The sequence below is a fragment of the Stegostoma tigrinum genome, chromosome 1 (assembly GCF_030684315.1).
Source record: "Stegostoma tigrinum isolate sSteTig4 chromosome 1, sSteTig4.hap1, whole genome shotgun sequence".
NCBI lineage: Eukaryota > Metazoa > Chordata > Chondrichthyes > Orectolobiformes > Stegostomatidae > Stegostoma > Stegostoma tigrinum.
Genome location: NC_081354.1, coordinates 80,957,062 through 80,971,637, shown reverse-complemented (window position 1 = coordinate 80,971,637; position 14,576 = coordinate 80,957,062).

The following is a 14,576-nucleotide window of genomic DNA, read 5'->3' as shown; positions in this document are numbered from 1 at the left end:
CATTAGGGTTTTGTGGGCACTGGTGGAAGTATATCTGGGTTTTATTGATGTTATTTTCTTTAAGGCATGTTTTGAAATTCCTACACATGAGCATTTTGCGTGTTGCAGATTTCTGGAGGATTTGAATGTCGGTTCATTGTAACTGCTTCGCACTCTTTGATATCACTAATGGAAATGGCCAACGGACCTTCACAGATCTCAATATGTTTTAGAAAACATGATGATTCGGCTGATTGCATCTGATGTGACAGCGTCCGACGCATTTGAGTTTCTTACACTCTCAAGGCCCACTTTAGTTAGTTTCTCGTGCGAGTTTTCATCGTGTATCTTTTTTAAGCCAATGTTTAATTACACAGGGCAGTTTCGTCAGTCGCTGTAATTAATTTTTACGCGGTGCTCTCTGCTGTAATTATGATAGTCCTCAGTGCACGGCTATTATGAATGGAAGAGCTCCAAAGGGCCCATTGTGTTTTACAAATGACTTCGTTATGCTGTCCAGCACTGTAATCTCCTTTGTCGCCCTTCTTCTGGACCAGATTATCTTGCTTTTGTTACCATTACTTAGTTACATCCTCGTTATTCTTAATGGGGGGGGGGGGGGCGGGGACGTGACTAATAGGGAGTAAAGGATATTTTAAACTGTAGATTAGATGTGGAGAACTGTCGCTCGTCGACGTTCTCAGTTGACCGATGCCAATCGGCAGTGGGATCTCACTGTCAGTGGTAATGGAGCTAATGGAGTAAACAGGGACGGCGTCAGCATGTCGCTGCCTGGAGAAAAAATCGCTTTTATCACCCTTATAATCCTGTTTGTATTTATTCAGGGTGAGAGAAACTAAACAGACAATTAATAGAAGCACAACTCGAGCCTGTCATTTTCGGATGTCTATCAAGAATTAACCCAACGGGAAGCTTTCAATTTAGGTAGGAAATAATCCACAACAATTGGACAAATGTTAGGATTTATTCCTAAAGTTAGTACGCCAGTGATTGTCGTATAAATGCATTAAGTAATGCCTTTTGATGGCTTTCTTATAGTATGGAAGAGAGAGGATTAATATTCTTCGTGAGTATTTTTAAGCGCTTACTTACCATTTGAACAAGTGCTGTCGAAGTGACTGAATTTAGGATAATTTAATTGCAAACTCTAATCCCAAACTGTACAATGTCCTGCTTTGTGTCTGCTTTAAGCATCGATCCTTGGAGGCGATAGTGTCAGAAATAGAGTAGTATTAATCATTCCACATGATTGATGCCGAGTTGGTATGACTGCTCTTTAGGCACAATCTAAACAGGTTACAGGGGACTGCCACTCACACTTTAGTGTTACTTTCCTCTAAATAGCGTATAAGCCCCTCAGTAGCATGTCCCAAAGTTCTTCAATCAGGAAGCCAAACAACATTTCATGATGAAGCATACGATAAACGGCACTGGAACCTCTTTTCCTGTTACAAGATGCAAGCCTTTATCTCCATGTTACTACGAATTAGACTATTAATATTCCATTGAAAAAGAGCTGGCGGTGGCAAAACATACACATCTTTATGGTTTTTCAATTGTGTTTCAGTCAGCGTGTTTATTCTCCGTGAGATTGCTTCAAGGAATCAAGGGTAACTCTGCCTCCGGAAGAAGTAGAGGAGCCAACTGGAACGGGGATTACAAACAGTTTTAGAGATTACAGTGTAAGCAGGATCTTTGGAGTTGGCTCGTAAGTATGGGTCTTCAGCAGGACTAGGATGGGGATAAACCTGCTGCCCCTGCTTGATTGTATGAACAATTGATTGTTCTACCTGGGGATAAAATGCGAGATGCCGTTTTACCCGCGGCGTTTCTAAATGCTCCACGCAGAGTTATAAGAAGCAAGTTTGTCTGGATTTCCAACAGTGGTATCGAAATGAAAGTAAGTGGTCAAATTATGTCTGGTTGGTTTGAAATGTGGCATTAGCCCAAGTTCAAGAAGCGATTTGTCTTGGGTTGTTCCATTATAGGAATTGAAAGCTGCGTTTCTGTTCTTCAGAGGTTCAATGAGTTCCCTCCCAACCTCTATCCAAGCATTCCCTATAACTTGGCTTCCCAACCGTCTGTAGTTTTATTGCCTGCAGCCAATTCTAAATGCACGAGATGGTCTTACCTTCGTGCCCATGCTGTGGACGCTGATTGAAGCCTGTATACGAAATGACACATCACTTAAGATGCGGAAGACATCAAATTTAGACAAGGGTAACTCGTTTTGATGTGAAACTTCAACTTTAGTCCAAAAATATAAGTTTCAATAAATGCACCTGTTAACTTGGAAGCACAACCAATATAATCTGTGCTAAATGTGAAAGGAAACAGACCCAAATTAAGATTGGCATATTTTCTGCAATGTTTATTTCAAATGCACAATGTTCAAGTATATACATAATGCCTTCTGTCACGTAGTCCCTGAATGAGTAGCCATAAGGGAGTTTCAAAGAATATATCAGGACATAATAGGATAAGTAAAGTCAGCACAGTCCCACCAGACCATAGGGCTGCTCACTCATTAGAGAGAGAGAGACAAGTTGTGAAGGTTTAACCTGAGAATCACTGTTCCTGAGGTGAAGAGGGAGGTTGAGAAGAAGAGGCCTCCTTGGTAATCTCATACTTTGCAGTGTGCTGCCAAGGGCTTTTCTGGTGCAGAGGTAGTGTCCCTAACACTGGGTCAGAAGGTGTGGATTCAGGAAGCAGCTTCCCCAGACTTGGGTCACAACATACCCAAACCATTAAACAGGCTTTTCTGGTGCAGTGATAGTGCCCCTGCATTGTACCAGAAAGCCTGAGTGCAAGTCTTACCTGCTGTTCCACCACACCTCCAGAGGTGTGCCAGAACACATCTGAACTGATTTTTAAAAAAAGTACATATAATGTACTGTAATTATTTTCAATGGGTTTATTTGTGTATTATCAACCACGATATCAAGATCTTGCATTTTCCCACATTTTCTTATTGTTCTCAGTTCTTAATGAGAAAAATGAAATGAATGACAGCAACAGACAGTATTTCACAAGAATAGAAGATATTATGGAATAATTTGTGACCTTGATCAGATGGGACATTGGGATGAGGAGTGGCAGATGGAGTTTAATCTAGATAAATGTGAGGTGCTACGTTTTTGTAGTGCAAATCAGGGCAGGACTTATACATTGATTGTAAGATCCTGGGGAGTGTTGCCAAACAAAGAGGCTTTGGACTGCAGGTTCATCATTCATTGAAAGTGGAGTTGCAGGTAGATAGGATAGTGAAGACAGCATGTGATATACTTGCCTTTATTTTTCAGTGCATTGTGTAAAGGGGTTGGGAGATCATGTTGCAGCTGTACAGGACATTGGTTCAGCCATGTTTAGAATACTGTGTGCAAATCTGGTCTCCCTGCTATAGGAAGGATGTTGTGAAACTTGAAAGAGTTCAGAAAAGATTTACAGGGATGCTGTCAGGTTTGGAGGGTTTGAGCTACAGAGAGACGCAGAATAGGCTGAAGTTGTTTTCTCTAGAACATTGGAGACTGAAGGGTGACCTTATAGAGGGTTATAAAATGAAGAGAGGCATGGATAGAGTGAGTAGTCAAAGTCTTTCCCTCAGTGTAGGGGAGTCCCAAGTGGAGAGCATAGGGAAAGGTTTAAAAGGGAGCTTAGGGGCAACTTTTTCACACACAGAGCGGTGCATGTATAGAATGAGCTGCCAGAGGAAGTGGTGGATGCTGGTACAATTACAACAGTGGAAAGGCATTTGGATGGGTATATGAATAGGAAGGTTTGGGAGGGATACATACCACATGCTGCCAAATGGGACTAAATTAATTTAGGATCATTGGTTAGCACGAACAAGTTGGACTGAAGGGTCTCTTTCTGTGCTGTACATCTCTATGACCCTATGACTCTATGGCTCTATTTTGATTGATATGTTTCAAGTTAGGAAGAAGTAAAAATGAATTGCTTCCAGTAATCGTGGGATCTGAAATGAGGAAATATCAAGAGAAGATTATTGATAAAGAATGTAGGAATGAGAGCAGGGAACGTGTCCTTACTGGCAAATAAAAGTGAAAAACAGTAGATGTATTCAAATAAAAACAGAAGGTGCTGGAGAACCTCAGCAGTTTGGGAGAATTTTTTGGAGAGAGTAACCAAGTTAATGTTTCTTTTTCAGAACAATACTGTTTTACAGAAACAAAAACAGAAATTGCTGACAAAACTCAGCAGATCCATCCGACCCCACCACCCAAGACATTTTTCCATCCCCACCCCATCTGCTTTCCGGAGAGACCACTCTCTCCGTGACTGCCTTGTTCGCTCCACACTGCCTTCCAACCCCACCACACCCGGCACCTTCCCCTGCAACCGCAGGAAGTGCTACACTTGCCCCCACACCTCCTCCCTCACCCCTATCCCAGGCCCCAAGATGACTTTCCATATCAAGCAGAGGTTCACCTGCACATCTGCCAATGTGGTATACTGTATCCATTGTACCCAGTGTGGCTTCCTCAACATTGGGGAAACCAAGCGGAGGCTTGGGGACTGCTTTGCAGAACACCTCCGCTCAGTTCGCAGTAAACAACTGCACCTCCCAGTCGCGAACCATTTCAACTCCCCCTCCCATTCTTTAGATGACATGTCCATCATGGGCCACCTGCAGTGCCACAATGATGCCACCTGAAGGCTGCAGGAACAGCGACTCATATTCCGCTTGGAAACCCTGCAGCCCAATGGTATCAATGTGGACTTCACCAGCTTCAAAATCTCTCCTTCCCCCACCGCATCCCAAAGCCAGCCCAGTTTGTCCCCTCCCCCCACTGCATCCCAAAACCAGTCCAGCTTGTCTCTGCCTCCCTAACCTGTTCTTCCTCTCACCCATCCCTTCCTCCCACCCCAAGACACACCTCCATTTCCTACCTACTAACCTCATCCCACCTCCTTGACCTGTCCGTCTTCCCTGGACTGACCTATCCCCTCCCTACCTCCCCGCCTATACTCTCTTCTCCACCTATCTTCTTTTCTCTCCATCTTCAGTCTGCCTCCCCCTCTCTCCCTATTTATTCCAGAGCCCTCACCTCATTCCCCTCTCTGATGAAGGGTCTAGGCCCAAAACGTCAGCTTTTGTGCTCCTGAGATGCTGCTTGGCCTGCTGTGTTCATCCAGCTTCACACTTTATTATCTTTGATTCTCCAGCATCTGCAGTTCCCATCATCTCAGATCCAGCAGCATTCATGTTAAGAAAGCAGAGATGACATTTTGAGTCCAGTAGCTCTTCATTAGAACTGTTATACAGATACCTGTGTGACTGTTGAATGCATTGCTAAAGTTAGGTATGGTTCATACTTTGGCAATAATTGTAATTGTTTCTTTCAATGAAAAATGGTTACCTTTATTTTTCTTAAAGTTTAATAAATCATGGTATGAATTAATAACATCATTAGTAATGACAAAACAATTTTATAATCAGTAATACAGGATGCATTTCCTTTTAAAGATATAATTTGAATTTTCATGACTATATTTTAAAACAAAACTGAAATGCTGTCTAGGCAACTGTGTTTGGTAATAAAGAGACAGCTAGGCAGAGTGGTTATTGAAAATTACATAATTTTTAATTCCATCAAGTAGGATGAAAACAGATAATTAAACATCTAGGAAGTGTGAAAGATTCCATTTCCTAATAATTTGTACTACCCTGAAACCTTTCAATAGTTTCTACAATGAGACATTAAGTGAAATTATCTGTTTTGAAGCATGAACTAGTAGAATTGCTGAAATATACAAATAAGCAGAGTATATAAAGATTTCCTTATGAAGCAGGACAGAGAGACAAAGACAATGCTACACTGAAGACAAGCCAATAAACTTATTTCTCTCTTTGCAAGTGATATGCCTGGTTCTGCAAGACTGACCATCCCTGTGAGAAAGCCAATTGCAAATTGAAGTTTTGAAATATGTAAATCTGCTCCACGCAGCGGCCTCCAGGAGATCAGCTGAATTAAATGGCTCCTGTTTGAACTCACCACATCAAGACTAATCAAGAAACAACTAACCTTATATTGTTCTGTTTTAATTTTCATGGACTGAAAAGTCATTATACATCTATCAGCACAATTTTCCAACTGTATTTGTGTTTGTGCAGGCCCAGACAAATTTTTGAGATTGTAAGAATGGCACTGCATTACCTAGTTTCGAAGTAATTTCAATAAGTTGACCTTGTTCTTTTCTTAACTTAAGGAAATCTGTCTGAGTAGATTCTTCAAAGCCTCATAACATAAATAGTAATTTGGGAAACATGATTTCCCTAAATCCTAAAATAAGAATGTGCTATGGTCAAACAGGAGTGGGAGAATGGGTGAGTTATTTAACCCCTCCTCACCTGGTTATAATAATAGCACCATAAGATAGGTGAAGAATATTGTTATTTCGAAAGGTACGGATGATTACACGCCTTTAAAATATTCAACTTGAAAGAAGAGAAAGTTCCGGGAGAAAGTAACAGGGAAAATATTAGGGCTAAGATCCTAGATAATGTATGTAGTTTTGTAGAATTATTTTCATCATGTTCATAGATCTTTCAGAAATAAATCTTGAATAGATGCATAATCTGAAAACCTTGCCCATAAGTTTATTACACTCTGATGTATTACAAGAATTTGCATTCACATAACGCTGCTAATATTATGGCATGTCCCAAGTACTGTTCAGGAGTGTTATAAAAAGAATTACACCAAGTCTTGTTATGAGATAACGGGAAGATGATCCGAAGTTTGATCAGATTGGTGGACTTTAAGAGTGTGTTAACGAAGGACAATGAGCTGGAGAGGTAGAATGATTTATAATGAGAATTCCATAGCTCAGATCTCAGCCAGCTGAATTATGGAGCTATTAAATTTGAGGATGCTCAAGAGGCCAGAATTAAGAAGAACAGAAATTGCAAAGAATAATATGGTAGAAGACTACAGAGGTGAGAAGAGGAATCTATGGAGGGATTTACAGATAATTCGCTGCTAAGCTGGGAACCTCATCAGGTCAGAAAACGTACACTGATGGACATTTGGAACTCTGTATGAGTTAGGGTGCAGTGCCAAATACCATCAAATTTATAAAAGGGAAAGTGAAAAAGTTGGCCAGTAGTGCATTGGAATGGTTGCTCCAAATGTTCGAAAAACATTGCTTAATGTTTCAGCAGCAGATGGGCTGAGGCAGGAATAGAGTGGAGCAATTTTAAAGAAGTTGAAGCAGAAATAGTTAATGAAGGTAGAGATTTGTAGTTGGAAACGTGTTTTCTGAAATGAAGCCTCTGTTCAGATTTTGATCACATTTCAATTTTAAGAACCCTGGATATTAGTATTGTAATTTTCTGCAGCGATTTCAATTCTTATAATTACTTGAAAAGATAAACGTTAGAAAACCTTTAATTATAAACTATAGCTGTGAGGAAATCAGGCTTTGCCTGTAAAGTTATTCAATGCATTCAAAAAAAAAGTTCTGAGAAATATTTCAATATGTTAAGCTATAATTTTATAACTGGTTGCAAATTCAGAATATTATATTGGAAAAGGTGAGAAAAGTATGAAATAAATTGTCTTAAAGAGTGCTGTTAAATTCCCTGATTACATAAATTTTTATCCTTTTCCAAAGAGATTGTGGGAATATTTTTTCTATTTTTTAAATTTCAAATGAATATTCTCCATTCTTGTAATTTTCTTGTCTAACTGAAGTATTGATTTTTAATTATTGAAATGAAACAGAATGATAGAAATACCATTACCAGTAACAAAAACGTTTATTACTAGATATAGGCTACATTAGCTCAAGGAGTGGAATATCAACAGAATATCAATGACCTAAGCTTGCAGATGCTATCTTTCCAGTGCCAAAAAATATTTTTCCTTGGCTTTGTGGAGAAGGCTACATATATTGCGTTTTTCCAGCTTTTCTGGGAAGGTGGTAATGAGTCTTCATGTCACCTTACTTTTTATACATTTATCGGTTGTATGTATAAGTGGCTAGCCAGCATTTGTTTTGCATTCCTAGCACACATGGTAGAGCACCTAGTATCTTCCCTACTGTTGTCAATTCTGATTAGTAACATTCAACTTCTGGTGTCTGGCAACCCTTAAGGTGCTGACAGTGATGGATATCATGTTGTTAATCCCATAGAAGGCCCACAAGAGATTGGCAGTTTCTTTTTATTAAGGTCATTACCTGGGCATATGAGGTATTAATATTATTTGGCACACGTCATCCACATCTGTACATTGTCTAGTATTGGCTGCTTCACTACAGAAACATTGTGACAGTCACTAGCATTGTACTAACCTATAATGGCCATTCTGATGTTCCAATTTGTATGACTGCATTTTATTTACCATGCATTTTACACAGTCTGGTGACTGGGGACTAATAATAGGATAACAGTGACTAGCTGCATGCCAGAAAATCTTTCCTAAAATGCTGGCCTGTATGAGCTCAATAGAAGAGTGTTGTCTCTACAAGGCTACGTTAAACTATGCATCTGTCTTATGTCCAAACACTTTTTAAACATAAATTTCTGATAAGGAAATAACTGTTTGTCCTAAGTAGACTGTTAACTTCAACAAGAATATTCTCTAATGAGGAATTCAGCGTGAGATGTTAATGTTTCATTTCTTTTGCAATTTATTATAATTTGAATTGTAATTTGTGGAATTTCACAAATATAGACAGTTTTAAAGTGTTATTATCTTTAGATGTTTACACTCTAATTGCTAACAATTAAACTTTAAAAGAAACCAAGCAGCATATGGCAATGAAATTAATTAGATCCTAAATATTTGAGCAATAAATGATAGGGATTGAGTAGTTTGATTGAATCATGCATCACAGTGCAGAAACAGGCCATTCATCCGATCATTTCTGTGCCAGCTTTTTGGCAAAGCTGCCCAATTAAGTTCATTCCTTCCCCACAGCACCAGCAGTAGTTTTCCTTTAAGAACTTATCCAATTCCATTTTAAAAATACCACTAACTCTGATTTCACCACTCTCACAGGCAGTGCGTTCCAAGTCATGCCTACTCACTACATAAAATATTATTTCCTTTTGTCACCTTGATTTTTTTTCTCAACAACCTAAATGTGTGTCCTAATTAGCAAATTTCTGCCATTGGAAGTAATCTCTTTTCATTTACACTATCAACATTCTTCATGATTTTGAACACCTATGAAAACTTGTATTAGCTCTTTTCATTCTAAGGACAACAACTCCAGCTTCTCCAGTCTCTCTGCAATTTAATCAGTTTCTTCTGTCACCTCTCTAAGACCTTGACATCCTTCCTAACATCAGCTCTCTAGAATTGAATGATATGCCAGATGGTGCCTAAATATTAGTTCATAAATATCAGACACGACTTCTTTGCTTCTGTACACTATCCTACCATTAATTTTAGTATTCTGTCAATTTGTTCTGTCTCCACAAATATTTGTGTACACACACCACTGAATCTCCCTGCTCCTGGACTGTCTTTAAAAGTGGACTATTTATTTCATTTCTCCTCTCCTTATTCTTTCTACCAAGTGTAAAATTTAGCAGCTTCTCCGTGTTAAGTCACATCTGCCACATGTCTGCCCAATTCACAGATTTGTTTACGCCTTGTAACTATTCTCGTTGCTATTTGCCTCATCTAACTATGTTGTACCATCAACAAACTTTAAAATTATGCACTATATACCCAAGTTGAAGTCACTAAGATATATCAAAATGTGTAGTGGCTCTCATACTGGCCCTGCACTGTATTTTTGAGTCAAGTTTTGACAAACAATTGTTCGCAATAATTTCAGCTTCTCCAATTTTACATCCACAGTGTCACCTCCCTTCAATTCCTCGGGCTTCAATATTATGAACAAAAATATATTAAGTGTCAGTTCGTCAAGAAACTTTTGAGATCCTTACAATTGATATCATCTGCATTACCCCCAGCAACTCTTGCCATTACTTCATCAAACTACCTAAAAAGATTAGTCAAATAAAATTGCCCCTCATCAAACCCATGTTGAATTTTATCAATTCAGTCACACTTTTCTAATGTCAATTAATTACATACTGCTGTTTCTGAGTTCCCATAGGACTCACACATTAAGCCTACTTTTATACACAAGCCACTTACATTTGCAAACTTCATGTTTTCTGCCACTACCCCAACCTAAAGGAGAATTTTAGGATTATAGTCAGACCTCAAGGATTATCATCCTTGCTTCCTTCAGTAACCTGAAATAAATCTTATCTGGGCAAGCTTACCCATCTCCATTTATACTGCCTACCTTTTAAGTAAATCATCTTTGTATTCTTTTATTTAACCAGACTCACAAATGCCTCATCCTTTACTGCAATATGGGCAGTATACTCTGTTTTGGAGGAGATAAATTCAAAGGACACATTTAGTATCTCAGCTGTGATCCTTGCCTCCACAAGACTAACTCCTTTTTGACCCCTAATTTGCCAAACCCGTGCTTTAATGCCTGGGGTAATAGCAAAATAAATTAATCATGAAAAATAAATAAAAAGGATTTAAAAGATAGATAATGGTCTTTAATTCTAGATACTGGTGAACTGAGTTCAATAGGAACTGAAGTGATCAGCCCACAAAAACAGACATGAGTACCGTGACACACAGTAAACTTGGTGCAATGATTGAAAAGCAGTATGACAACTTTGTATTGGTTATTAATTTTTTTCAGCCATTCACAGAATGTGGATGCAAATGACCAGGCTAGCCCATCCCTAATTATCCTTGAGTTGGTGGTGAGTGGCCTTCATGAGCTGCTGCCGTCCTTGTGGTGCAGGGGCATCCAAAATGCTGGCAGCGAGTACCAGGATTTTGATCCAGCAACAGCAATACTACGCACTTCCACTCTGTGTTTCAATGGTGGAGGGAGAGAATGTTCATGGTGTTGGATGGTGTGCCAATCAAACAGGCTGCTTTGTCCTGGATGGCGTTGGGTTTATTGAATGCTGCTGAAGCTCACTCATCCAGGCAGTATTCGATTAAATTCTTGGCAAGTGCCTTGTATACAGTAGACAGGTTTTAGGGAGGTGGGAGGTACATTATTAAGCTCCTAGCTCCTAGGTTTTGACATGCTCTTGTACCCACAGTGTTTAAAGGTCTTGTCCAGTTCAGCTCCTGGTTCATGGTAACCCCCAGAAAATTGATGGTACTGGCTTTAGCAATGATTATGCCATCAAATGTCAAGGAAAGATGGTTAAGATTCCCTCTTGTTGGAGATGGCTGTTTGCTGACTCTTGTGAATGTTTCATGCCACTGATAAATCTAAGCCTGGATGTTGTCCAGGTCTTGCTATATTTAGAAATTGACTGCTTCAGTATCTGAGGAGTCATGAATAGTGCTGAACACCGTGCAATCTATAATTATATTGAGCTTTGCATTCAACCAGCACTAAAGACATAGCTCACTGGCAGCACAAATGAAGGGAGGGTTAAAAATTCCAATCTTGTTGCACTATATAAAAAAAATCTGAAACTCTTAAACGGTGATGAGGTGTGGGTGGGGGGAGAGGTGGGAGGAGGTATGGCATTGTGGCCATTGTGGTGCTGGGTGCCATACAGAAAGTGAATCTGTCCTTGTAAACAGGGAAAAAGGGCACAGAAAGGAAGGGAATGAGCTCCAATGTTTTTCAAATCTGCACTGGAAGTCTTGTTTGAGGAAAGGTGATGTATATCCATTTGGTGGCAGAAGGCCCACCAAACTTAAGGTAGATCAATGTCAGTCATCATTTCATGACCTCAAGTAAAAGGTTAAAGTAACGGAATACTGTTTTAGATGCCATACTCCACTAAATGCACCACTTGACTCATCCACTGTTCAAATCACCACACTCCAGTCCGAACACCTCAACAATCTTTATTTCTCTTTATAGCTGGTCAGAACAGCTGTCCCTTAATAAAAATGAAGCTGCAGCATGCAGGAGATCACCACAAATCTTAATACTGTACTTTACTGTAGGGTTCCATCAAACTGGCCAGGCAGCAGCAGTGTTGTTTCAGCACAACAGGGGTATTGCTCTATCTACATATAATGTGGCAGCACTGCTTTCACTGTATTCGTAATGTGTGGTCAACCTGCAATGTGCCTATGACACTTGTCTCAGTGAATAATTTGTTATTCAGAAGGAATACTTTGGTTTTTCCAATGTGGCTGTAATGCGACAGACACAGCAGACTACCACTGAATGAAGGCACTGCGACTGCAGCAGAGAGACAAGGTATTAAGCTGCAAGATGCATTGCTTCTGGTCTCACAATAGGCTGAGTGGATGTTGAAGGGGTGACATCTTGCTTGGTTTGGTATAGATCAAATTTGACATGCGTTGCTCACAGGACAATGTGCATAGCCCTCAGCACTACTCAGAAACCTGCAGCCTTCAAGAAGCTGTGCGTTTGCTTTGGCTGCTGGGCTCTGACAAAAGGGATTGAAGTGTATGTAGATCTCATGAATAGCAAGAATCAGTCAGCCTTATACAACATGGATGGAAAATTGCAAAATGTTGCAAATATCTTAAACTACAGCCTGGAAGGCAATAGGGATATAAAAATTCATCATGTTCATAGAACATAGAACATAGAACATAGAACAGTACAGCACAGAACAGGCCCTTCAGCCCACAATGTTGTGCCGACCATTGATCCTCATGTATGCACCCTCAAATTTCTGTGACCATATGCATGTCCAGCAGTCTCTTAAATGACCCCAATGACCTTGCTTCCACAACTGCTGCTGGCAACGCATTCCATGCTCTCACAACTCATCTTTAGAGCCACTGTCAATGCTGTCCCTGCCCTGCTTTGAAGTTGGAATTGTAGTTACAGCAAATTGAAGATTACTGAAGCACAGACATTCCATATGTTATTCCTTGCTGAAATTCAAGTGGGAGCATTCTTCTCCAAACATTCTGGGAATAGATGGCACTATCCAGAGGGCCCTAGTCTTGTTCTTGGTCTTGCTCTTCAAACAACCAATTCTGCTTTGAATGGCTCCTGCTTATTCGCATAATAAAAGTGAAATGCATGCTTTTATATTCAAAGCTGAGATAAACAGATTTCAAATCATTAAGGTAATCAAGTGTTCTGGGGATAGAGCAGGAAAGTTTAGTTGAGGATCATTATTGAATATTTTCAAGAGAGAGTTAGATATAGTTCTTAGGGATAAAGGTATGGGGAGAAAGTGGGTCCAAGGTACTGAGTTGGAAGATCAGCCACAATCTCTTTAATTGGTTGAGTGGACTTGATGGGTTGAATGGCCTGCTTCTGCTCTTACCTTTTATGGTCCCATTGTTTCACACTGAGGACATGGAACAACTGGTTGCCCAGGAGTCCTGATGTCAGTAAAATATCCCGACATCTTTTAAATCTTTCTATTATTTAAAACTTGGAAGAATGATGAACAGCACCAAATACATGGAGAAACATTACAATAGCCAGAAAAGAAAATCAATTAGCAACAAATATTAAGTAGTAAGCAATCTCTTTAATTGGTGCTGATAGGGTGCCTTCCTGTTGCTGAACAAATGATGTACAAGGAAGAAGGAGTGTCAGCTGGAGCTGGCATAAATGGCATTAAATCAGCATGTGAAGAAGAGAAACTACAATTTAAATTATGATAGACTTCTCACTAACACAACGCTAAAAAATTGTAAAGTGGTGATGTAATTTTTACGTTTAATACTAAACAAAATTAGTTAATACAGGCCAAAAATCAAATCAATTTGGTAACACATGTGAAGAGAGCAATTTAAAGAACAGGACAATATTTTAAAACAATATAAATCATAAGTAGCACTGAATTCTCTTGACATGAATTAGACATTGAGTTTATGAGAAATTAATTTAATCATGTCAATAAGCTGGTGAATTTGATTAAAGGAAAGAAGATGGCTTTGTTCAGTGATTTTTGGATGAGTTATGGAAATGGCCTAGGAGCCTCTAATATGGAGCACTTAATGGGAAGAAACGCTAAGAAAAAAAGACAGTTGTAATTTAAATGCCCAAAAGAAAAAAATTGAACTGAAGGTGATTCATTTCTGCATAAAATCATGGGCATATGAATCCCAATGTGAGGACATAATGCTTAGGAATAGGGATGGGCCATACAGACCTTCAAGTCTGCTCCACCATTCAATAAGATAATAGATGATCTGGTGTAGTCTCACCCTTGTCTCATGTCAGCACTCCATAATGCTTGACTCCCTTGTCTATCAAAATCTATCGAACTCAGAGTTGAATAAATTGAAAACTCCAGTTTCTACTACATTTGGAGAACTGAATTCCACGGACTAACAATGCTCTGAGAGACAACAAATTCTCCTACTTGCCATTTTAAAAAGGTGACCTCTCAATCGTAAACAATATTCCCTGTTTCTAATCTCGCCTACACAGAGAATCATCCTTGCAGTATCTGCGCTTTCGAGTCCCCTCAGGATCTTAAGTCTTTCCATAAGATCGCCTCTTACTCATCCAAGCTCTAATGAATATAGATTCTGCTCAGCCTGTCTTTGTAAGACAAATCCTTCATCCATGGAGTCAGTTGA